Source organism: Taeniopygia guttata, chromosome 6 (assembly GCF_048771995.1).
Source record: "Taeniopygia guttata chromosome 6, bTaeGut7.mat, whole genome shotgun sequence".
Classification (NCBI taxonomy): Eukaryota; Metazoa; Chordata; class Aves; order Passeriformes; family Estrildidae; genus Taeniopygia; species Taeniopygia guttata.
In genome coordinates this window covers 14,015,620-14,041,985 of record NC_133031.1, presented here as the reverse complement: position 1 = coordinate 14,041,985, position 26,366 = coordinate 14,015,620, and the positions used below count along the sequence as shown (strand labels likewise).

General features: G+C 36.8%; 1 long non-coding RNA gene across 4 annotated transcripts in view; it reads left to right on the top strand.

The window, feature by feature from the left end:
- Positions 1–26,366, top strand: part of LOC116808542 (uncharacterized) — a 420,301-nt gene that overhangs the window by 44,556 nt on the left and 349,379 nt on the right. Inside the window, exon 2 of one of the 4 annotated variants that reach the window (XR_012056690.1) lies at positions 11,416–11,525. The exons of 2 other annotated variants lie outside the window; for them this stretch is intronic. This is a non-coding gene — a long non-coding RNA (uncharacterized lncRNA). Of the gene's footprint in view, positions 1–11,415; positions 11,526–23,249; positions 23,834–26,366 lie in introns of those variants that run through there. One more of the 4 variants, XR_012056691.1, reaches the window with a different exon arrangement.

Sequence of the window (26,366 nt, the reverse complement as noted above, 5' to 3'; positions counted from 1 at the left end):
TCTTTAGTGTAAATGGAAGTAATGAAGCACTTATCACAGTTTCTTTTTTATTCTCTGTTTTGTTTCAATATCTTGGCTGTCTTTTAAACCATAGTTGCAGTAAATTTGGATAAATTGTACAAGAGATCTATTACTGATGTCCAGTACAGCTGTCAGTCTGTGCAATATTCTCATGACTCACCAGGTAATCAAAAGCATGGAAATAGTGCTGTGAAACGCAGTTAACCTTTCAAAGCCAATGTTGTCTTTTTGGTAGTATTATAGGATTATGCTCGTACCTATTACCCTCCAGCAAAATTAATAATTATTGCCTAATGCGCCTAAGAAGTGAAGAAAATGAGAAATGGGAGTAGGCAGTCATCATTATTTTACCATGGTCACATAGCAGGTGAGTGGGAGAACCAAAAATATAATCTCATGTTTTCTTGTTTTCTGCTTTGGCCTAATGTCACTAAAATTATCAGACTACACTGAATTATACTGTTGTAGATTTTGTTCGTGGTGTATTTTTAACAATTTTTCATTATATAGTGTAAATTCTTGCTGTCCTGTCATTTATGGTACAAGTAGTGCTAAACCATGTAAAATCGTGAACAAAACTCTAGTGTATGAACAGCAAGAGACACCGGGAGTACTTTGTTTAAATAGAATTAAGACAAGAAACACAAACCAATATAAATATTAGCAAGATGATAGTTCTAGTAAGGACAATGTTAATATTTGGGTTAAAACTCTTTCAATATCATGCAATGTTGACTGCTCTTTATACACACCACTTGAGCAAACTCCCCTATGCATCAGAGCGTGCAGTGTCCCTGGCTGAGGGCCTGATCTGCTGCTGAGACTGGAACAGGAATGCGAGGCCTTTGCTATAACTGGATTAACATGGGTGATGGAGAAAAGCTATGTTTATTTAGATCTGATTGGTGGCAGAAGATTTATACAGTGATTTTGTAAAAAGGTTTCAAGAGTTATTTTTCTGTAGAGCTGGTCAATATTGGTGTTATGTAAATAGTAGAAACATAAGAGTTTTCCAAATATTTTTATGGAAATTTAATTTTTGGTGAGGAGGAAAATATCAGAAATGTACATGGATGTTCTAGTCATATGGTGTATGTTTTGACTGTGCGGTTCATGGGAGGAAAAATGATGGACATACAAGAAAACTCAGTGAGTTATGTTCTGCACTTTGTGAAAGCTGTAGTGTGCCAAAATTCATTCTTGGTGTTTATCTCTCCCAGCTCACAAGTGGAATTTCTGTGATTATATAAAATCTTTATAAATCTTTTGTGTTGTCATGAAAATCTTATAGCCAAATCAGGCTGTATTTCATACAGAACATCTAAAGATGAGTGCAGGGAATCTTTCCACTGACTTATTTGACTCTAAGTCACTCTTTAGAGCATTACAAGTAGAAGGTGTGAAGGCAGGAGTGTATTTTCTTATCTCCTTAACCTCTTGAAATACTAGAGGTGGTTGAATTCTTATAACTTTAGACTTTCATGAGACTTTTATCCTTACCTCCTCTTTCCTCTTATCCAATTCCACCCCTAACCCATGCCTCCCCAGTCTGATTTCAGCTCCCATTCTTTTTCAGCATGTTTTATATTTTGTTTTCGGTCTCTTTCTCCCTGATGGGAGGAGGAAAATTATCTTATTAGCTTTACAAACTATGTTTCAAAAACAAACACAGAATGTATGGAGATAAATGGTTTTGTATCTGCAAAAAAAGTCGTTATTTGCTGAGCATTCCTAATTTCAGGATTTTTCATTCATCCTTTTAAAATACTTAGCCGATGTAAGTCCTGTATTAATCAGGAGAACCAAGCTGATATTTCAGAATACTTCATGCTGTTAGATTTAATACTGAAATGTCAAATCTCTCCAGTTTTTCAGGAGTACTAAGTGGGAATGAACTCCACTGTAGGATTTGACCCTGAGTTTGCATAATCCCTGAATGGCAAGGTTTATATTCTTAAGGTTAAATCACACAAGCTAATTTTCTGTTATAATTAAACTAGCAAGAAGCCCTTAGAAGTACAGAGTCAGTTATTTACTTAGTTGAGTTGATTGACTTTTGCTATTGCCTCAAGTGAAGGGGAAATACCAACATGATCATGTTGCTCTTCAGTCACAGATGAAATGATTTCCATAAAGCTTTTTCAGGTAATAATACCTATTTCTCACTATTATAGCTATGCAAGTGTTAGTGGGGAAGGTATCCTGGTATGAAAGGGTTGCTTTATTAGGTTACACTGCTGCTGTAAATGTTTCCTAATTATCCCTGTTATGGTAAAAATCTGAAAAAGTGTAAATGGAGTGCTTTGCATAATTTATAAAAGCTGAATGCTTCCTAATTAGTTCTGTTAGGTTAATGATACTGCAGCCTCATTTTTCCATGGCCCTAAGCAATGACCTTTACCCTCCCTGTTTTTAGCACTTTGTTTTATTTCAAAAACGTGTGGTGACCTTCCTCATCTCAAATGATCTTTGGCAGACATAGTGCTTTGGAAAATGTTACAAATCCTTTCTCCCTTCTCCCTTTGAAAGTAAAGAAATGGCCTGCTTTATGCAGGCAGAGTTAAAGCCTGATTTATACAGATCCTCTGAAGAATGCTGGTGAAGTGCATTCCTTCAGTGTTTTCATAGAAACTGATGTGAGCTGCATTAGCAGGAGATGTGAAAATGGTGAGGTGGGGGAGAGAAAAACCTCTCTCAAAAGGATTCTAAAATAACATTTTGCATCCTCGAGTAATTCCCAGCTCTCCCTGGCAACCATTCATTTCTTCCGAAGAGCAGAAGTTTGCAATATGAAAGTGGATTGGCTTGCTTTTCCCATGGGGCTCTGTATCTCTTCATCCACCGCCTAGGGTAAAAAGCAATGCATACGTTTACAATATAAATGTGATTTAATCGACCTCCCTGTCAGAGAGAAATGGCAAGCATATCAAACAAGCCAAAGATGTTAGGAAGAAAAAATCATAAATTATTCCAGTGATGAGTTTTTGAGCAGCATTTTGGACTCCTAGATGATTCTATGTAAAGCTGTTCCTTGAAACAATAATTAAGATAATTCTGTGTGACAAGGAGAAAAATGTTCAGCTTTGTGTGAAACGTGCTTTTTGTTTAGGAAGCTGGATGTTCACAGTATTGATCAGCATTTCCCTTAGCTGCTGCATTGGAAAGCTTAAACTAATTGAATGATTCGCCATCTTATTTCTAAGTCTTTATTTTATCTTACGCAAAATCAGTTGGCTTCTAAATCAGGAAGGTGATAGGTTTCTTTGTGGCTGTGACTCAGTGAATATATACCATGAGGTCTTCATTAACATTATCTTGTTTTAGTTGTGAATATAGATTTGTGAGGAAAAAAAGTATTTATTATTATTTGCATTTCTGTTGCTTGAAAGACACTTGAGTTTTCCTGAGGAGCTAAGCAGAAGGGTTTTTTTAATGAGAAAGTGCTTATAGAATCATTATGACACTTAATTTGTCTATAAGAACCCTTTCCAGATTTTTTTCCTATTTGTAGGCATGAAAGCATAGGGAAAGTTATATGCTTTATTAGTTAAAAATAAAGGAAAGCTGCGAAAAGGATTCTTTTGGCAGATAGAACATTAATAAATACATTATTGAAGTATGGATCAAGCCTCAGGGGCCTAAGTCTGTAATTCCATACTGGGATCCAGATCCATTTCTGCAGTTTAGGATTACTGGAGGGATGCAACTGTGTTAAATTTCTGCATACGAGAGAGATGCCATGACTGGATTTTCAGTCCATTTCACCGTCCTGACTTTGACTGGTCATTATTTTAAATGTCATGCCATTGCACATATCTCTTCACTACTCATATAACATTGCAGTAGTTGGTGGAAACTTCAGTTTTACCATATATTCTTTACACCAGAGGTTTAGCATTTTGCTGTTGTCTTTTTTTTTTACTCAATCCCTTTAATAGTGCAAAATGCTTCCTATTGAACAGTGATCTTCATTGCACTACTTAACTTATATATTGTTTATTTTTCATTTTTCTATTTTTTTCCCATTAGGAACTTACAATTTTATTTACAACTTTGATTTAAATCTCATCCCCATCATGACTTGCTTTGCATTTTTGTGTTACAGCTGAGGTTTTGGTTAGAACCAGTGATGTTCTGGTTGATCTTTTCCAAGTAATTTCCCCCCATTTTAATGTTTTGACCTGGTGTGCTATGTTGCTTTCAAGTTCCTTTGACAGAATGTGTAGTTTTTGAACTTCACACTTAGGTTCTTGGCTCTAGCACACTTTGAATTACTGCCTTTCTCCCCTTCTGGTGAATAAATTATAGCTCCTACCTCTTAGAGGACTGTCATACTGTCTCCTTACTGACCTCATGTTCTTAATTCACTTGAAACTTCTTGTTACTTAGCTTAGCCACTTGTGTGGCTTTGCTTTCTTCCTCTGTGGTGCATTTCCTTTGTGTGCTCTCAGAACTTCAATATGTAATCTTCCCAGTCTTCTTTTGTACCTGATGTTCTACCTCTTGAAAGTTTTATAGCAGTCAAGACTCCAGTTTAAGTAATTAGTTCTGTCTTTCTGAGTTCTTCTTATCCTTTTGAATTGAATGTGATGATCCTGGTGTTCCTGCCCCTCACTATTGTGTGCATTACTAAGCAGTCCCTGTGCTTCAGTCCCCAGCTTCCCTGCTAGATGGTACTGTCTGACGTGCTCTGGGGAAAAGGGGAAGTCTAAGATGCTATTTATCATGATTTTAACATTCCCCTTTATGTTTTGCTTTTACTGAATTAGAGGTTGTTCTTATTTACTGCTTCTCTCTTCCTTTCCAATAGGTGTAGTGCCTTATTTGCTCTGCAGGGCTCTTCTGCAGTACTTTGAATGTTTTGTCCAACAGGATTCTCTCCTTTTCTCACACATCTCCCATCATGGATATTGATCACCTCTCCCCCACCCCCAGTGTTTTCCCAGTATTTGTGCTTTAAAATACTCTATTTCTAGTGAGGTTTTCTGTTCTGGTCTCAGTCTGCTCACAAGTAAATTGTGTGCATGTGCATCCTGTTCACTTCAGGATTGTACTTTCATAATATCTTTCCCTGCTGCCACTGCCTCCACAAGCAAACCAAGCTCTCTCAGGGCTCTGTGCAGAATACAGTTGGTATAAAGTTAGATCATCTGTTTTTTTGCTTTATCTGTGTAATCTAAGGTGGTATCGCTGCAGAGGGATGAAGAGATGGAAATGTCTTGGATCTCCACAGCATTGAGTTTGCACAATAAAGAGGAGGGGATGATATTTCACTTACGGTCCTGTTCTTTGCAATGCTGTTCTGAATGACATGTCTTGGTGCAGAAATGGGTGCTGTAATGAGCTGGAAGAACCAGCAGTTGGTACTAACCACCTGCTCCCAAAAGGTGCTGGAGACTGGGGGTAGAAGTGCATGGATGAAGATCAGAAGCACAGTCCTCTGTTTTGTTAGTGCATTGGCCTCTTAGAAAGGAAGGTGACTGTGCCACACTGCCTAGTGAGCTGTGGCAGATAAAATAGTGTGGAAATCCCTCTTTCTCTGAGCTTCCATTCTTTTTCTTAAAGAAAGGTTTTCTTCTAAAATGTACTGTGTCACAATGAATAGATGCTGATGGCGCCTGGTGTAAAATAATTGTGTTGAATTGACATGCTGAATGAATCAGATGCTGATGTTGTGCACTGCAATGATCATAGCAAGAAATCTTAAGAGCTTGGCTATTGTGTAAGAGTTAGGCTGTTTACTGGATGTAACCTCTGTGAGTCATGCTAGGCAAACAATGAGATAATGGTGCTGGCTAGGTTTGGAGCAGCATAAACCTCTGTGACATTAGCAGGAAGTTGTTTTTACCTCTCCAAACACATACATGTTTTTTGCTTATGAACTACAGTTTGCATAAAATGCAATATGTTTGAGAGAAAACAGCTACTGTTGTGCCAAGTATAGGATTAGGGTACAGTGTCATGTGAAATGTAGCAAAATCCACAGGAAGTTTGATATGGTGATTAAATGGCTTAAAACCAGGACCATGCTCATCAAAACACTTATCTCACAAAATGTTGCATACAGTAATATAGGTCTCATATTATTGTGTCCTTTAACTCAGTGTCCATAGCTATCTGTGGCTGCATTGACTTTTATGGTATAGTTTCTTTAAGCCTTCAGTTTTTCTCAGCTCAGGGGAAAAAATAGATGGCTATATTAGTTCTTGATGTCAGCAGGCCCTGTTGTAAAGGGTGTAATATTGGGGCTGGATCACAGAGCGGTCAATAGCAAGGTATATAATTAAGGAAAAGCACTAATATATCTGTCATAACCATAGAAGCAATCAAGTTGAACTATAGGCATGAGAGTATTTGCATGGCTTTGATGCAGATCCATGTGACAGTCAGGATGTACGCTGTGTGACTGATTCAGTGATAATAATTGAAGACTTAGAGATGCAAAGCAGCAAGGGGAATAGCATAGCAAGTAGAAATTCAACACACAGCACAGAGATATGTGTTTCTGACTGGATTATTTACATATTCAAATTTAGATGGAGAACCTTCTCTTATTCAGTAAATTAGCTGTAACCAACAATAATGGGCTCCCCCCTGCCCTCCCCTAAACTGCAGTACTGGGAAGGAAAGGTTGTTACTCATTTGTGTTTCCTTTCATTTTCATTAAAACAATGCTAAAAAGAGACACAGTTTACAAATCAGTATTGAGTAGTAGGAAAACAATCCACTTGAATAATAAACAATGTAGCTGAAGAATACAGTTGGAAACCTGGCACATTGTTGATATTGCTGTGAGCAGATGGACCGTAAGCACATTGACTGCCAAATATCCCTAAACCCCACACACCAGACATGGCTGCAGGGCAGGACAATTTGAATGATTGGCAGCTTGCTAACTGCTTCTTAGTATTTGTTTTTTAAAAATATCTGGATATAAAAACTTATATTTTTGTATATATGTGTATAAATAAACTTATATAGTCCTTATGAGTAGGTTAATAGTAATATTAACCTTGTACTTATGTCATATAGATAACCTGGCCCTTTACTGATATTAATGATTGGTGATGCAAAGTGTGGCCCAAAATCTGATTGTCGCAGCAGTGACAGCATCCTCTGTCATGGCCACCACCTCTGTCAGGGCAGGACAGAGCAGCAGACCTGAGCACCCCAGGGTGGATACAGGAGGAGAACCTGGCTGTTCCTACTATCTGATGGCCAGCAAATATTTCTAGGAGCAGAGTAGCATTTCTCAACTGGTGGGCTGTGGCATTTGAAAGTGAATGAGATATATTTGTAGTGACTGTCTGGAGAAAGGACATTATTACAAGTCCTCCTATGACATAAGGCAAAAGGAATTCCTTCACACAGTGCTGCCTTCAGGACCATGTAGCTGTGAGCCTGTAGCAAGCAAGTAGTACTTTAGGTTTTTCTCAATGGTATGTTTTTACTCTGACTCTTATAAGTAATGTAAGACTGTTGTGGAAAAAAAAATCTTCTGAGTCTGGATACTTTGACGTGGAGTCTTTGTTCTGGAACAGATGTTTTCACTAGTGGTGTTAAGAACAGCCAGACCTCCAATGACTTGGGACATCCCTGTTGAAACCAGTGCTGGAAATGTGCCAGGCTGTCATTAGCTGCCAGGTCTGGGCAAGGAACCACAAGGCTTAAAAAATCCTGTTATACCAGCAATTCATAACCTTCATTTTGGATGGCATCAGGCCGTCAATGGTTTACAACTGAGTCAGTTCTAAATCTTCTTTTAAACAATGTTGTGCAGAATCTTCTCTTGTCAGTCAAGTGATGCCAAAATTTTCTTCTTAAGCTCGATAAAAACAAAATATCTCCAGTCCTCAGTAATGTTCTTTACTGATAAGAAGGAAGTACTGTGGTGTCTGCTGTCTAGAAATATTTAAAGTTTTTAAACACTGTAATTTTTGATTTAGCTAGCAGATATAGAAAAGATTTTTGATATTTTGACAAGTTCACTTGGCAAAATTTTCTGAGAGATGCAAGGGCAGGACAGAATGAGAAAGGATGAAAGACTCTGAAAAGGAAGAAGGTCGTGAGAGAGATTTCAAAAAATTTGTAGGCAAGGAGGGATGTAATAGCCTTTATTACCAGCAGGCCTTAATAAACTGCAACACTAAGTATCTGGTGTGTGTTTTGGGACACAAAATTTTAGTTCAAGTCTGAGTTTCTAATCTGAAACAGGCTGTTCATTTTTTAACCTCATTATTTAAAAATACATACATATATATATATACACACATATATACATATATACGTGTGTGTGTTAGCTGATACATGTACTTTGAAAGATATTTAATGCTCTTAAGATAATTTTAAATGTTAGGTACTTTAATAGCTTCTCTGTAGCAGTTCTATGTAGTAAACACAATAGGCATCATTTACCATTTTCTAACAAACCAAAAACAGTAGAAAAAAGTCTTATTAATTGTGAATTATCACTTGTGATTTGCTAATGTATTTGTATTACCTTTTGTTATTCAGAACTTATGTGCACATGGGCATACATACCTATACACTATATCTGTGCAAGTGTGTATATGTGACTTCTGTAGTGCCCAGGATGTTCTCTTTTTTAAAGAACAGTAACTCCACAGCTCATTGCAAGTGTTTGCAAACCAGTCTGTTTCAGGGGTTAGACTACTCATCAAAAGACAGACTTTAGGAAAATAGCTGAAGTAAAATTTGAAATCGAGCCTGGTATCAGGTATTTACATTCTTTCAAAGTTACTCCTTCCTTTCAGACATGGTCCTCTTTTGTAATGGTATTAAATTAATCTACTGTAGTTGACTCTGCCACTCTCTCTCCTTGCTACTTCCCTGCCTTCAGTTTAAGCACATATGGACAAAATGATATAGTGGTTCTTGCACTATTATCTTCAAAGTTTTGGTATCAGTAGAAGGTATGTGTACCTAAATGAAGTAGTATCAACTGCAAATCATGAATATAAAAAATGCTGTCAAAAGAACGGATGGCAAAACAAATGAGTCCAAGCAAATGCTAGTCTGAGCTGCTGGTGCATGCTGAGTTAAACCAAGCACTCCTCCTTTCTTTGCATGTAAGTATAGTACACAGAATTCAGTGTTCCCTGGTATATTAATATATAGACTTGCTCTTTAGTGCATGGGTATCAAAAAAGATAAGCATGTACACCAATGGTGTCCTATTTGTTCATCATAGTTGGTGTATCATATGATTCCAGATACCTCTCTTCCTGTCAGTATTGGCAAGTATTCTTTAGACATGTATAATTTTTAATTATCACAATCTGTGCATTTTTCAGGGTCCAGAATCAATACTGATTTTGGTTTGAATAGTTTCTGGTTGAAAAGTTTTTGTAGGTTCACAAATAGAACAAATATGAATTAAAGCTATTCAACTTGGACAGCACAGCCTCTTTCACATATTAAATATAGGCATCACCCATTACTGTTAACCTTACAACTATTTAATAAAAATCCTGCACACATGTTTGCTAGTTTTACTGCAACAGCTGGTTTGAAAAAAGGAAAATAGGGAAATAAAATACCATTTGGAAAAATAGATCAGACGATTTGCCCAAAGTATATATCAAAATTCTTCACATGTGATTAACTGCTTAGGGCAGAATCCATTTTCATTCAGTTTTTGGAATTCTTTGAAGACTTAAGATTGTACACCTACAAGACACAAGTTGGGATAATCCAACTGGATATTAGTGAGTTTGTCTTCAAACCGGGAGGGTGGATTGACATTCACTGTGTGTTTCCCTGAGCTTGTTTTCTAGAGCTCCAACAAATGGAATTAATGCTTCAATAAATGGAATAGTCTGTTTGTTCCTGGACTGTTGTCAGTCATTAAAGGGACCGTATTTACCTGCAGATCTGTTCAGCAATGCAGGCTGCCCTCTGCAGCCCTATAGGGACTAAGGAAGGACCTATATTTTCTCAGACATGGGGTTTTTTTTGACTGTCTGGAGATCTAGCATACACAGTAGTGTGTTTTGTCAGAATAACATGATTGAGTTTTTCTCTATTATCTTGATGTATTTTGAAACTTCAGCCCCATTTAAAAAGAACTCAAGGAGAAAGGATTCTACACTTAAGCTGTTTGCATCTTAATGGTTATTTCATGCTGGTCCTTAGGTGGCTCTCATTTTCTCTCTTTTCTCCCTTCTTTATATTATTATAATCAAATTTCTCTTGAAGCTTTTTCTCTTTGGATTGCTTGCTTTCATGAATATGGGTACCATCCTGAAGACAAGTCCTCTGATCCACAGACTCTTTAGCTCACTTCTAGACTTCTCTGATCATTAGAGACTATTCATAAAGGGGAAAAATACAGCTGAAAGGAAGAATTCTCCTTAGCGACTTATAAAGGAAATGGGCACTGAAAGGGCAAAGCAGAGATACTGCATCCCTCAGTAATCCAGCCAAGAGATTAATAGCAAAGATAAAAATAGAAAAATATAATTATTCTAACTTCATTTCCTCTCTTGGAAAATATAAGAGCAGGCAAGACCTTCACAACCCTGATTCCCAGGTTGCTATCTCCCTATCACACTTGTGTGACTTGAAGCACATGGAAGTCTTAGTAGTAAAACTAAGTGAATAATTCATGGCAAGCAGCTTATTTGATGAATTACTGAAGCCCCTTTTTCTGTTTGTGCAGTTTCCAGCAGATGACAATGTCTTTCAACTTAACATGGCTGAGAAAATTTGAATACTTTTTTTTTTTTTTTTTAGCATGCTCGTATAAGGTGAGAGTTTTCCAGGTACTGAGCAGTAACAGACTCTGGATGCTGCAGCTGGCCCCCAAAAACATGTGGGGAGAGTCTGTGTCTCCCAGTTGGCTGAGCAGAGCCTTTATACTGAAGAAAAGTATTCAGAAAAGAGGCAGTGCTCATGCTTTGTTTTCCAAAACAAAGAGACAGCAATGAATTTAAAATTTCCTGTAATTGCTTAATCTTTACCCTTTCTGGATCACAGAGGCATTGAGTGAGGTGTCGTTCAGATAAAAGGCTAATGTAAAATATATTGGCTGTGGGTAGAGTTCAGGCTTAAATTTCTCCTGTTACATTCATGCTAAGTAAGAGCTGAGTGTTTACAGATGTAGAAGGGCAGGGGACTGTCAGGCCCCTCTCTGCTGATTTTAATATCTTTTATGTTGGAGCCACATAAAAATGTAGTTTATTTTTATTTCCCCAAAATTTGTTTTGCTTTTCCGTGTCAAGCATTGTAATGACCCCAGATTGTCACCTTTTGTGGTGCAAAGCCTTTATGTGCTTAAGTGATAGTGAGAAAGAGAAAACTTAATATGATTTGTAACCCCTTTTCTTTTTCTTTTTTTTCTTTCTTTTTTTTTTTTTTTTTTTTTTTTTTCAGGAAGTATGATGAGCCTGTCCTTACTTGAATACAGGCAGTAAGGAGCAGATCTACACTGGCATTGACCTTACTGAAGAAAAAGTGGATTTGGACATGGAAAGTTGATAAAAGTTGGTAGATAGAATAAGGGAAGAATATTCGGTAGTCTGTAGACCAGGCTCAGATAATGTTGCAGAAACAGAGGTTTTATATTATAGCTTTTATTCACACTTAATTATCGGGGGAGACTTTGCAGACATTTGAGGCTTAGTACTTGGAGGGGACAGGTAAGAGTCGTGGGGTTATAAGGAAATAGCATCCTTAAACATTTAGGGGAGAGATGAATTTAAAGTGGTGACCCTCAGCAATTCATTCTATACATCTTAGTTTTCTGTTTCCCTGAGTGTTGCACTTATTATAGTGACTTGTCTAACTGTATATAATTACTTTTATTAATATAAAAAAAGAGAAATTACTGTATAATTGATGTTTTATTTTGTCCCTTTTTTTTTATTTGAATAAAAGGTGTAAAGTTATGCCTTGATGAGGTAGGTTGTTGTGTGAACAAGGCTCATTTTTTAGCAATGGTATTCTCAGAGCCCATCCTTGACTGTTTTGCATTTGCTGCTGAGGTGAAGAAATCTGTGCTGCATACTCAGGATATATTACTCCAATTAATGTGGGGAAAAATGAGTATTGCTTGTTTCTATGTGAAACATGTAGCGATAGGAAAAAATTGACAGAAATGGGAATGCAATAAGTTAAGGGTGCAGTTTAACAAGGTGTCTGACCAGTGTCACAAGAAATTATTTGAGATTTTACTTGACTCATACCTTCTGATTTTCCTTAGAAAAGGAATTGTTTCCATAGTAACAGCCACATTACATGGTTCTATACTTATGATACCTCTGAGATAGACCAGCATCACAAAGAAATATACTTCTCAATATGTCATATAAAATCTTGTACATGTTAGTAAAAAAAAAAAAAAAAATCTTATTTTCAGCAAAGTGAGACACTTGTTTGAGGTTTCTAGGCTATAGTTAATTTATTTGTACTATTGTTCTGTCCCTCCCTCATTTGTTATAGGCGGTGTTTATATTGCTGGCTATTAAGATGCCTGACACTTTCCATTGTAGGCTTTTGTCTTCAGCTGCTTACAGCTTTACCAAAGTAAATTAACTGTTTAGACTCATATTTTATGTTCAAAGTCCCTGCCTTGTGCAGAGTCCTTTTGGAATATCTCATAGCTGTGCAGATATTTCTGCGAATTATTGTGTGTGTATGTGTTTTCCTTTTTTTCCTAGTTTAATTGCTCATTGGTTCTTTTTTTGGAGGATTGTATATTCCTTCTGGGGGAAAACCTAGTGTAGCATGCACCTTTTGCTGTGTGTCCTTTTCATAGCCTCGGCCCCCCATCCTGAAATTTCACTCATTTTTGAGGATCTACAATCTCTTATTATCAGAGTCAATTCCTTACTTTTGAGTGCTTCTGGTAGATCTTGGTAATGTGCTACTAAAACATACGTGTATTTATCAAGTGCGTGTGTACATAGAGACATAATGCATGTATTTATACACTTAAATAGATTCCACTGGTTGTCCGGCGAATGACAGGTATAGCAGTGCTAATCCATTTGTGTCAAGGAGTAACAGATCAGAAAGAGATATTAGAATAATTGGAAAATGAAGGCAGGATAGAACTCTAGCTCTTAACAATTCAACCAGTCAATGAAGAATTCAAATAGGTAAGGAGGTCAGTTGTCAGAGAGTGTTAATTTGCAGCCTGTTCAGAAGCTTCCATGGAGACTATTAATACCTCAGATGCCTCTTAATGAATCTTAAGAAAAATGTGCCCTTGGTTTCTGTAGACTGGAATGCTGTGTTTTGATTCATTCTTGTCACAAAACATACGTAAGCTCTATTTGAGTTCAGTGCTCTTCAGGGCATGTAAAATTATTTTTCTGGTTCTTGGTATAACACACTAAGGTATTTTCTTATATCTTAATATTTCAGTATCATAGTTTGTTTTGTGTTTTGGGGTTTTTTTTGTAGTTTTTGTTTGGTTGGTTTTGTGGTTTTTTTTTTGTTTTAATTACAAGCTTTATTATTATATTGCTAAACTAGAAAATAATGTAGTGTCAACATACATGAATTAGCTCTGGAGTACTAGTATGGCTTTTTTGGTGCAGTATTCCATCACTGTTGAGTGTAGTTAATTTGGCTGAGCCACAGCATGCACAATCCTGACACCTAAATTTTCTCATTTATCGGCACCTTGGAATATCACATCATATCATATAGATTTAAGCTATGCATCATTTACCAAATTCCTTCTGGTTGCATGTTTATTCTGGCATTCAAAACTGGAGAAATCTGCTGGCAGAATCCCTCTGCTGTTTCTCCTTTTTCTGTTTTCTCAAGAGAACACTCATGGGGCTGTAAAGGTCGCGTTATTTAGTACAGAAGTGACAAGTGAACTGTTCCCTCCTGCAGCCTCCCCATGCTTCTTTCACAACTGCTGCTTTGATTTGTCACTGGGGTAGTCTCCTCCAGTCACCTCCTTGCATGACTACAGCTCGTGCTTTGACACTTCTCTTCCTACTGCAGATCTAAAGGGCTCGCTTCATAACAGCGAACTGCCATTCCTAACCTGTCAGGCAGCAAACAAATCAAACTCAGTAATGCAAGCAAGATCTCAGTAATTCATGAACCTCTGAAGCATCAAATATAGCAAAAGACATATTTGTAGATGGGCATAGGCTGTGTTACACTATCACTGTGACACTTTATTTTGACAGGCTAGCAAATTTGTGGTTGTTTTCTTCCTCAGAATTTCGATCTCTTTTGGACTGTAACTCTGGCATTATTGATTGGGTTGGGAGCAGCAAGTTGGATATGGGAGGTTTTCAGAGCACACCAGTGCAGACACAGCTGGGCCCCTAAATGTACTCAGTTTGAGTGGGAGACACTTCTTCCTCAAGGAAAGACTACTCTGGGAAATGAGCAAAAGACAGCAGCACCAGGTACTGATCTGTGTTAGGTCATTTCATTGGCATAATTCAGGTACTTCCTGCAAGTCCTCTTTTAAGAGCTGGAAAGAAGTGTATTACACATCAGCAGAAATACAGCAGGAAAATAAACGTAGGAGTTTTGTCAGCAGGCTTGGGGACTGTGGAAGGTGGGTAGGGCTGAGTCTGTAGGGTTCTTTTTAATGATGATAATTTGGAGGAAAGCCTGGAACTATGAGCTGCAAAGTGAAGTAAATAGTGTTCCTAGTTATTTGCTTTTTCCTGTCAGCTTTCCTGTAGTCTATCCATATATTCTCCTAACTTGTTATTTAATCCAGTACAAAAAGGCTGAAAGCTGAGGCAAGATAAATAAGCTTAAGAATAGATGTGAAAGAGAGAGCATTTAATGAGCACAACAGTGTACCTAATGCTGTAGTGGGTGTCTGTCTCTTGCAATCTTCCAGTCAACATTGGGTGTCTTTCTAGGAGATACACTTAACAGACAGCTTGATGCAGAGTTTACTAGAGTAGAAACTGTGGCATGTGGATGCTGTCATCCCTTGAGATGAAACTTTTGGGAAAAGACTCCCTAACTCCTATTTCCTTGGCTGACTGTTTCAACTTCCCTAATTGGAAATTATTTAAATTTTCCCTAATGTCAATACTCTCAAGTAAAATTATCTCAAAGTGTAGATTGTTTATTTTATCTGGATAAAAGTAGGTAAATGTATCAAATGAACAATATCTAATATTAAAGAACTGTGTTATTGAAGGAGTAGTTTTTAATACTAGATCCTGCATTTAGATCAACTTAGGCATATTTCTGTGTACATACAGAATTCATTGCCTTTGATTCTACAGATCTCTTAGCTGGATGATTGTCTTGGTTTTTCTCCATGTTTCTGAGAGGATTATAACCTGTGTTCAAAATTATGGAATTCATCCCTCAAATAATATTTCTTACTGGGGTAAAAAATGTGTATGGGGCCAGATCTGAAAGATCCTAATACTGATTGAGTCAGAAAATGAGTGATGAAGTTAATTCTGCTGAGAGCAAATAATCATATTCAGGTAAAAATATTATCTTCTCTGTGTACATGTATATAAACTAATTCATACTGTGAGAAGTGATGGCAGAGATTTTTTTCCATATTAATTATGGGATATGTCTTCATATTGTGCCAAAGGCTGTGGTTTTTTGAGTACAAACGAAGGGACATACTGGAGCACATTTCTCTACTTCACCTGCTTACGCACATCTGTTTTGATGGGCAAAGATGGGAACCTAGATCTTGGTTTTGTGCGTGGCTGGTGAGGATTCTCACCAAACTGTAAGAAAATCCTTTTTTTGGTCCCACAGCTTAGACAAGCCTCTTATGAACAGTTTTCTGACAACATCAGGTCATTGCTCAAAATGCCTAATAAAATGATTACAAAGTTAATTTTATTGCATTAAATACTACAGAAAAACCCCACAACCACATTGTGCATGCATTTTCTGAATTTTCTTTTGGTTTTAATTTTCCCAAGGCATAAGAAATAAAGCATCTGAAGAAAAAGTACACTTCACAGAGAAGGGTTAAAAAGGGTGAGGTAGAAAAACTGTTTTCCTTCAAGGCAAGAGTAAGGCCTTTGAGCTTGAAAAGAAATGGCAGAATGAACAGTACATGAGAGCTTAGTCCAGCCTTGAGGGGGTGATTAGAGAATGATTATATGACTGAAATGAGTTGGGTTTTTTTCCCATGCAGTGTGTGTTATGTTGTGTAACCCAGCTAACGTGATGCTGTCAACACCTAAAGAGTTTTGCAGAGATGTTCACATCAAGCTATTAGATAGAAAAATTGGGATGGTTTACCTAGATGACAAAAATTCCTAAGTTACTGACCTTTCAGAAGACAGTACGATCCACAGAAGAGACTAAGTTCTGGTTCTGGGACTCTGCATCAGTATTCACTGCAAAGTCATGGACTTCAGGGACTTTTGGCTCACAGTATGACTGGGCTTTTCCTTTTAACCATAGCCTGTTTTACCTGCATTGCAATCAAAAAAGTTTGCTTGATTTATACCAAAAGGAGATCTATCCAACACAATATTTGCATCTTTAAGGCAAATTTTATTGTTACTTAGTAATAATTTTCCCTTAATAATTTTACAGTGAAGTTTGTACTTAATGTTTGGTTTTAATTACTAAATTGAGTCTGTCTCCAAAGTAAGGTCTGTCATCTATTTCCATCTTTCAGTTTCCATATAAGCTTTTGAAAGAGTTACAAGCAAAAGCACAAAATTACCCACATGGTGTATTTGATTTCTTTAGGCTGCTCACACATGATAATAAGGACAGCACTGCAAATGTCATTAAAAGATCAGCTTTATGCCTGGTATAAACCAACTATACTGTGATGCCTTCAAGTAGTATGATGCCTTTTATCAGAAAGGGACTAATAATGAATCCCTGTGCCAATCAACCCTATGGGCTTGAATGGAGAAAAGGAATATAGGAGGAACAAATTTCATGGGTAAATACCTCTTTGATATATTTTTTTTCCTAACTGTATAAGAAAGTTCCTCCTTTTATAGTCTTCAATCACCTGCATTATCATGCTTACAATCTTTTTCACGTTCAGCAGTGTTGTTGCAGTGGTAGCACATAATCGTGCTTGTCTCAAGGGAAGTCAGAAAAGTCCAGAAGATAGAATAAGATGGCAAGAAAACAGAAAAAATGAAATAACTAGTTTGTGCCGTATTTGAATCTGCAAAACTTTGTTGAATTTTAAAATGCTTAGAATGATTGCTTCCCTCATTTCTTTTGGATCCATGTAAATTCCCTACCGTAGGTTTCTTCATCTGTGGGGTAAAAATAATGCCATAATTTGTGTGATTCCAAATGTAAAACTCTGAAAACTGCAATGAAAATATTTTGAACAAAATATAAGGCAAATACTAATGTTAATTTTCTTTACATGAAAAAAATACAACATTTTTTAATGAAATGGAGATAGGTTCTAAATTATATTTCAAGTAAAGAATGGCATTCCTTTAGTGGCATGTTATTCTTATTGCACACAGTAATTTTAAAGGTTTTGTGTTTCTAAAAAAACTTTTAGTTTTTAAGTGTTATCCCAGCTGTGTGTTAAAATCCAAGGTAATTAATCACGTTTCAAAGATAATTGAAATCATTAGGAAAAAACATTGGCTTCTAGGAGTTCTGCACTGGGCCTTTGAAGAGTTTTTTGATTGTTGATTTTGTATCAGTGACACTGTCCAACCCTTGCACATTTAAATTACAAATAAACAAACTTCCAGTATCTTTCTTTGTAGCTGAGGGATGAAAGCATGTCAAGCTGGAGTGGCACATAGTAGTCACTAGGCAGTAAGTAGAAGGAAAAAACCTGGTTCTGAATACTGTAAACACTAGACCACAGTGTCCCACAGAGATGACTAAAATTATAGAAATTATTACTCTCTTCAATCCATAGCAGCCTGTATTGTCTGCACCTGTCTTGCCAATTTTTATATGTAAAAATATAGTGCATTAGCAGAAAAACAGGTGTTATAATGCTCCAGTTCTTTTGTACCTTTAGACTTAAAAATAGAGCATGTCTGAGATTTTTCTTAGTCTTAAAAAACCCATTGAAAGAGAAGCAACAAAATCCCATAACATATTGATGTTTTAAAGAAGCCCTAGACACTGGCAGCTGTTTACCTGCTGAGTTTCTTTCACATAGTGATGAACTTTCTTGTGTTCTGCATAGCTATTGGAATTTCTTAAATACGCAGTATGAAAAAGGAACCTGTGTGGAAAACCCTGGGGAAAGCTGCAGAATTAGGAACTTTAGCCTTCAGTGATGATTCCTCTGGTTACTTCTTGGATATCTATTTTTCTTGAGTGGAAAGTGTCTGTTTCTTCAAAACTTCCACCATGACTGTGTTGGTAGAATCAACTGTAAGAATGACAATATTTTATTAGAAGCAGAGTTGTTGTCTGCCCATTTTATAGTCAGTAGGACTTTGGAGAATGGAAATAAGGCCATCTGAAATAACACCCATGCTCACCAACAGGTCTGTGATTTTATTTACTTGCATAGTCCTGTTAAAGTCAAAGGGACTGTTGCTCATAATGTCCCAGGTAAAACACTAAACATATTATACCTAGAGAATATAATTCTTTGTCTCTGTATTACACAGCCTACATTTGACTGATCAGTCATTGCTGTTAGGATGCAGCTAGTGAAAGAATGCACAGCCATGAATGTGAAGTCACACTGCTGTCAGGAAAACAAGCTGATGCCAATTGTCTCTGTGTGTTTGGAAATTTGTATACAATAGTGGTTTACTGTGGAAAAGAGTGGGACTTATTCTAAATTAATATTATGCTCATAAAATTACTTGATCTGTGGCAATCAATTTTTATTATATCTTTTGCAGCACTGATAGCTTTGAAATTCTGTTCTGAATTGTGTTTTTATTCTTACAAAGCTTCTAGCATTGAAAATCAATGCAGGATTTGACCTTTGGTGTGGTTATGAAGAATACAGCTAAGGTAACTTAAATGAAATGTCCTCTTAATTTGTAATTGTAGCTATGCCTAAATTGCTGTTAATGTCTCTTGTCACTTGGGATTTTTGAGTGTACAAAAAAATTGAATGGTAAATGATTGAACTCCTTCAAGAGGTGATAGTGGTGTAGTGTTTGTCAATTTGCTATCATAATTGTTTTGGTTATACCTTAGATAATGCCTCTTAATTTACAAATGGTCATTCTGAATGCTTTTTCTCTATTGAAAGCCACTCTAAAATTAAGCATATCCATTTTTTCTTTCCTTTTTAATTCCTGCATAGCAAATACTAAGGAGACTGAAACTATGTTGCAGAGAGAGTATTAGTGGTAAACTTGCTTACTTGCAGCTGCTTTGGTGGAAGCTTAGTGTGACCTATCCTTGTATTCTAGGCTGTCACAGTGCAATATGGGATCACAGAAAAGCTGCTAAGGAGAGATTTGTTTGAACAAAGGTTCTGCTAGGAGTAGGCATTGCAGGAGAACTCAGAGTTCAGAATTTATGTAAAAGCTCACAATCACAAATAATGTTTTAAAATTTATATATATATATATATATATTTGTATAAAATATGCACTCCCTGCACAAACACACACATATATATACACGTATATATAGGTTTTCATTTTGTTATCTGAAGAGCAGGCAGTCCAAACTGAGGCCAAGAGACAGTAGATGGCCATGAAAAGAAAACAAAGAACAACAAAAAGTATTTTCTACTCTATTTGGTGTTATCTTGGTCTACGTATGGCTTAGGTTTTTCCTTCATGTATTGGTAAATTTTTAAATTATAAATGTTTGAATGAAGTGAGTTGAAAGCTCTAAAGAGATGTCACAGCCTAGAATAGGAGGAAGTACAATGGTATTCCTGTAAAATGTTGTGAGGAGGTACTGACTGCCATTATTTCCAGGACAGAGGTTTTGAATTGACATTTCCCTACTGAATGAGAAGTTTTAAGTAGGTGGAGACAGATGACAAGCAAACTTGAATTGAATGAAGAAGGAACTGATCCTTACCTCTTTGTTTGAAAACACCTTTCTAAAAATAATATATTAAATATACAAAATAATGTGAATATTTTACTATTAAATTTACTGGATACAGATACTTGCAGTGTATCTTGGGTTTGGAGAACAAGGTATTATTTGGTCGAAAGTCATGTTAGTCTTACAATCAAAGATGACTGAAGACTGTAGGCTTTTAAGTGTACACAGCATTGTTCAATAGATCTGTCCTTCGGCTAGGCTGAGCTGCTTAAGTGTTTGTCTCTGAGGTCAATATGTTGCAGTTTTGTCATAACTTTTATGGTTATAAAGGCTGAAGGAGGAAAAGGAACCCTCAAACCTTCCTGCAGGGCAGTTCAATTTGTGGTAAGCTTTTCAACCCTGTGGCCTGAATTGGGAAGAAGTACCCAGATGAAAGCCTGGAGCACTGATTCACCTCATTTTTCACTCTCTCCAGTGCAACAAACTGATAGCTAAAGAGGAGGTTTGTCTTTGCTCTTTCTCCTTTCTGTGCAGACAGGCAAGAATGAACATATAAAAGTAATAGAGAATATATCTTGTGATAATAATTAAGTTGTACCAGATCCAGAACAGATGTATGAACAACGCCAGCTAATAGATTTTGTTTTAATCTACTCTCAATTGATGCAGAATCCAGTCACCTTTGCACATCTTTTCATAATTTCATTTTTAGTCCTTCCTTCCCAAAATCTTTCAAGAAACAGTTTTGAAAGTATTGTAAAGATGGGATGCAGTAATTACAATTTGGTTCCTATTTTTTAGGTCTCTTTCCCTGTTGTAGAATTAAGATAGGCTTGTTTTAACTTTTATTATTCTTTGAGTTTTGTATTCATATAACAACTTATAAATAGTATTTCATTATTATTTGCACCTTTTTTTTTTGAAACAGAAGGTAAGCTGACTAGTCTTAAACTCACATAGCAGCTATTGGCTCTGATTTCTTTGGCCCATATCCAGATGCAAATCAATTTGGACCAGATAGCCCCAGCTTTTACTAATGTAAATAATATAATATTAATAGTATTCTCAATTAATATCTACTTTTATCTATCAGGTTAAACTGCTTGCTTGCCAAACAAATGTAATGTAGTTTGCTTACTGGGAGAACAGGAAAATATCCTCTTGGTTGTCTGGGCAGTTAGCATATCCATAAATAAGCATGGTTCATATAATGATTAATATATGGGATATGATGTTTTTAATTATAGGATGGCAAATTGTCTAAACTGACAGCAGTTTAACAAATATTTGTGCTTTCCATAATTTTCAATGATATCTTAGTGATTTTGAAGGTACTTTATTTTTGTACTTTAGTGAACTGTAAAAATACTGGATACAGCTATTTATTTTTGCTTCTCATGCAGTAATAGTTCTGTAGATCTACATCTAAATCCAAAGCCTTTTACTAAATTATAAAAAAGATGTCTTGTGATATCACTAAAATCAAGACTTAGAACTTTGATTCCCCCATCCTCAATCTTTAAAGATCTAATGTATGCTTCATTTTAGATGCTATAATGTATTAGCACCTAATTCTAGTACCCTCTTGTTCAGGAGGCTGTGATTTACCAATATCAGTACCACTGTTCAAGTTTTATAGTCAGAGAAACTGTGGCAGAGGAGGTTATCACAGACAGCAGGGCCCTTCTCTGGGATAAGTTAGAATTGTGTTTTCCTGTCTCCTTGTCTATCCTTTAGTGTAAATATCATCTTCTGGGAACTAAAAATTGAAAATTATCTCTTATATCTTGTCATTGGTGGCTTACAAACAGCCTACAAAATAACAACTATCCTTGCATCAAACATTCCATGACAGCAAAAATGGCAGCTCCTGCAGATATAACTTCATTTGCCTGAATATCATCTAAGGCTTCAATTTCTCCTGAGTGCTTTCAGAATGCAAATCAAGGAATGCAGCTCTTGTTAATCAGCCCTAAGATTGATGCTCAAAACAGAGAGAGAAAGAATTCTGTGTTTTAAATATTTTCACTTGTGTGGCATCAACATACATTCTGTAATAGAGGGCCTTGCAGAGACCTGTTGCATTTGGAAATGACCCAAGGAAAGCACGGTGGCACAGTTCTTTGCAGAAAGAATTCTCCCAGTCCTGAGAGCACAGATTGTGCTAAAGGGGATAGACATAGAGAGATACTCTCACTATTCCCAGTTTGCAGGTTGCAAACAATTTATTGGAAAAATGCTTTTTCAAAAAGATTTGTTCTCATCCACTTATACCTTCTATCTGCTCTTTCATTTAGCCTTTCACATGCTGTGTTGGCTCCCTAAATACACTGCTGCTTCTTTCTCTGCAGTGCTTTTGTCGCTGCTATTTCCTGGTGCTATAGTTGCCAGTTGACAGCTCTGCTTCTGTTAGCAGTTTTAGTTATCTTCAGCTAACTATAAAATTGTCCTGGCTTTTCAATGAAGAGATGAATTTGTTGGGATATCTGCAAAACCAGCTAACAAGGTGGATCTTTGCTGTGTGAAATGCGGCCTCTCTGCACAACAACAATTTTCCAGCCACTTGGAAAAAAATACTGTTCTCAACAGTGTAACAGTAAGAGACTGAAAGTATCCTGTTGCTCTTTCAGGAGGTTTCCTTGCACCTCTTGATATAAAACTGCTTGAGCTAGAAATGATCACAGGCTTGAAGTTCATCACACCCCTTGACTTTGTTCAAAGTGTTGTTAATTGCTGACTATTTGTTGGCTGATCCTTGGGCTGTTCATTGCTTTCAGATCTTAAAAAAATGATTAATGATCCCAGCTGGAAATGAAAAAAAACCAACCAGTCAAGATGTTTGGCTGAGATCTGACTGTATGATTGTAGTCCTAAACTTCTGAAAAAGGAAATTGCTTTCTTGCCCTTGACCTTTCACATTAACGTTTATAGCTCTTGTTGCATTATTTTGACTCTTTGACAGTTTGAATGTGTTTGCAAGGGATGTAATTCTTCCTGTGTTAATGGCTCTTTTTTGCACCTGAATGATTATGTGTAAGCATATGAGGGGCAGATGGCCCGAACTTCTTGCTATAACTCAAGCCTTTTTTCGTAACTTAAGTGACTTCACCAAAAAATCTGAACTCTTAGGCTGCTGCCAGGGTGATTCTGAAGAACATATCTGAACTAGTTGGTACAACTTTCAAAAAACCATTTGTTACTGCCAAGTGTTTTCAGTTCCCTGTTGCACCATCTGCTGGAAAATAGCTTTGGCTTGCTGGCCTGGTCCTGTTCCACCCCTCCCTCCTCCTCCAGCTTTTTTTTCCTTCGTTCCAGGAAATATTTGGAGAATCTGCTTAGGGGAGCATATTGAAAAGGGGAAAATATTGGACTTGGGTATAGTCAGTAGACATTATAAATTGAGCCATAATGAGATAGAAGCTGCCATATTCCCTGTAAATAGTATGACTGTCTTAGTTAAAAAGAAAGAACGTATAGTTAAACAAATAAGTGGTTTCCCTTAAATGCTGGGTATATGTATATATATCTCAAACAAATATGGCTTTGATGACTTGGTTTTATGCTGCCATTTGCTGTGGAAAGGAGGGCTGTAACCTTTAAGGAAGAAATTTGGTATAGCTGAGATATATTCCAGCTTACTCTTAAAAGTATCAGTGAAGAAACACTGGTAGCAGATTTCTCTGTCAAGAAACTATTGTGCTAGCAGGCTCCAACAGAGATGGAACAGCAAAGACAAGGAGATGAAAGTGATCCAGGGTATTAGTCATGCAGGCTTCTGCTTTCTCTGAGATTCTGTTAGGACTATTACTCAACTGAATCAGCCTCAGCCAGAAAAAGCTGACTGGTGTGGTGACTCTGGACAAGCATGAGGTGGTTTGACTGAAAGGTAAGTGGTGATAATGGACATTTTTATGTCATGTTCTTCATGCAGAGATTTCTGTTGTGATCTCACAGTCTGCACTTTGGAGAATTCACTACAATTGTAATTAAGATTGACTACTGAAAAAAATACTTAACAAGAAAAAGCACAATGACAAAAAGAAATATTTCTGTTAAATAAATATAGGGAGGGAGAGGGAGTAAATGTTTAATCAGAGCAATAGAAAAAAGTATTTTTCTAAGTCAATTGTAAGATGAGAAGTAAGTGTAACAGCAACAGTGGGAAATGAAAAAAATAAGACAGCAGAAATTATGAGGGAACACTGGATTTTTTTCCTTCCTTTGGGTTAATTTTTTGGGAACAATTAATATCGTACATACTGAACATAAGAAATAGTATCAAGTCAGCTCAGGGATTGCATTTCATAACTAGTACTCTCCTGCCTACTTGCCTGTCACCCAGACTCCTGTTTTTTTCATCTGGGAATGAATCCTAGTGATCTTTTGGGCTTTTAGAAGTGTGTGCTTTTGACAAACTATTGACAATTGTTTTCAATTTCTGCTATGTTCTCGTTATATAAATGTCAAAATCAACACTGAGAAAATATGATAGTTAAATGATCACAGTTAACAGGTTCTCGCTTATGAAGAGTGCTCCAGGGAAGACAGAGAAATTCTGGTGCATTATGCAGGGGTGTTCTGCCCTGAACAGACACTGAGCTGGTGAAATGTCTGAAGTGACTCATGTCATCAGGTGCTAAGAGCTCTGAATTGGAAGGAGAATATCTAAGGTAGAAGCAAATATTTGTAACCTCTCAGGATCTCCTGATTTAATTTGCAAATGTCAGAAATGCTACCTGCAGACAGTAACATTGAGTCCTTTATTGTGTTTGGGGTTTTCCCACGCAGAGGACACACTGGCCCCCTGAACTGTAGGACTGTGTGAGAACAGGGAACAATTGTGCTATAGGAGGGTCATGAAATCTTCTTGTGTGACATGACCTCATGTCCTGTGTCCAGTGTCTGAAGACCAACAGCCAAATGGGCCAAAACACCATTGGAATATAAAGCTTCCTATCAACTCAGAAATCCAGTCTGTCAGTGAAAGGTGGCAGCATGAGTATCAATGTTCCTCAGGAGACTGAGAATTCTCAGTTGTTTGAGAATTTTTAAGTCTCAAATTATACCATATATTCAGGGCTCAATTAAGTGATTTCCTTGCTGTCCCAATCTTCTGCCATCCACACCCCTCCTGAGAAAGCGAAATTGTGTGCATCAACTTTAATGTGTTCTGGAAGCTCTTGGTCACCTCTGGCTTTTATTATTCCGATGCACTGTACAAATGGAGGCTGGAGACATGGCTTGGGTTTAGAACAAGCTTGGAAGCAGTTATATCTTCTGATAAAATACCTGCTTTTTGTCCAGATAGTTTGCATCTTCCTCCTCCATTTAAGATAAGTAGCAACTTCCTCTTCAATCCCCAATCCTGGTGTATGGGGCTGCCAGCCAATTTACTTACTAGCCCCAGAAAAAGCCCCACATTTTCTGTTCCTTTCAGTAATGAAGAGAATTTGGCTTGAAGTTGGTATCCATGCAGAGATGGAAAAATTGCATGATGTTTCCTTCAGTGTTCCTGTAGTGCAGTTATTTGTGATTTGCCATACCCTGATGCTTAGGAATTTGTTTTATAAATGTACTTGGAAATTTTTCCAGCATCTTGTGGTGAACACTTAGCAAGAATTAACAACGTTCTGAAGTGTTTGGAAAAAATGACTTCTGCACAGGCATTTCTCCTTTGAGTAACTGCTTTGCAGAACTTACCCCATCTGCCGTTTATTTTTTTTTCTTGTCTGGACAATCTTTTTATTTATATTAGTAGATACTTTAAGTTTGAATTCACTAGGAAAAAAACTCAGCCTGTTCAGGTTTTGGGTTCATTACTACTAATTAGAACTCATTGTGAATTGTTATTGCACTTTTATGTTGCCATACAAATGATTAAACCTCTAAAGATAATCACTCAGCTGTACCCTAATATAAAAACTCAGCAGCAGTGCATGTAAAATTAATAGATCATCAATCAGCTAGGAGTGGAACTGGAAGGTAAGAGTTTGATTTTTACCTGTGTACCTGTTTCCAGTCAAAAACTACTGAACAAAACTTATGCAGAAATTAGTTAAGTAGTTTAGGCTCACTCCTAGAACCTTATGCAGTTCAGCATTCACTATGTGTACAAAGTAGAGCTGCTTCAATGGAGTTTTTTTCCCAATATAGTTTTGTTCTCAAATAGCCCAGCCTTTACTCTTGTGCAGCAGGGTCACGTTGCCTCAAACTCAGGGCATGTAATTTAAATATGTACTGTATATTTGTGTATTCATGAGTGATCTTGTAAAGTTTATGTCACAGGAGGAGGAACAGGGTAGTAGGTATTATTTTTTATGGGTGGTTCAGGTCTCAAGTTAAAGTAATTGTTAAATTAATTGCTGGGGTTAATACCCCCTCACCCATTCAGTTATTTCTATTAAATTTAGGATTGTTCA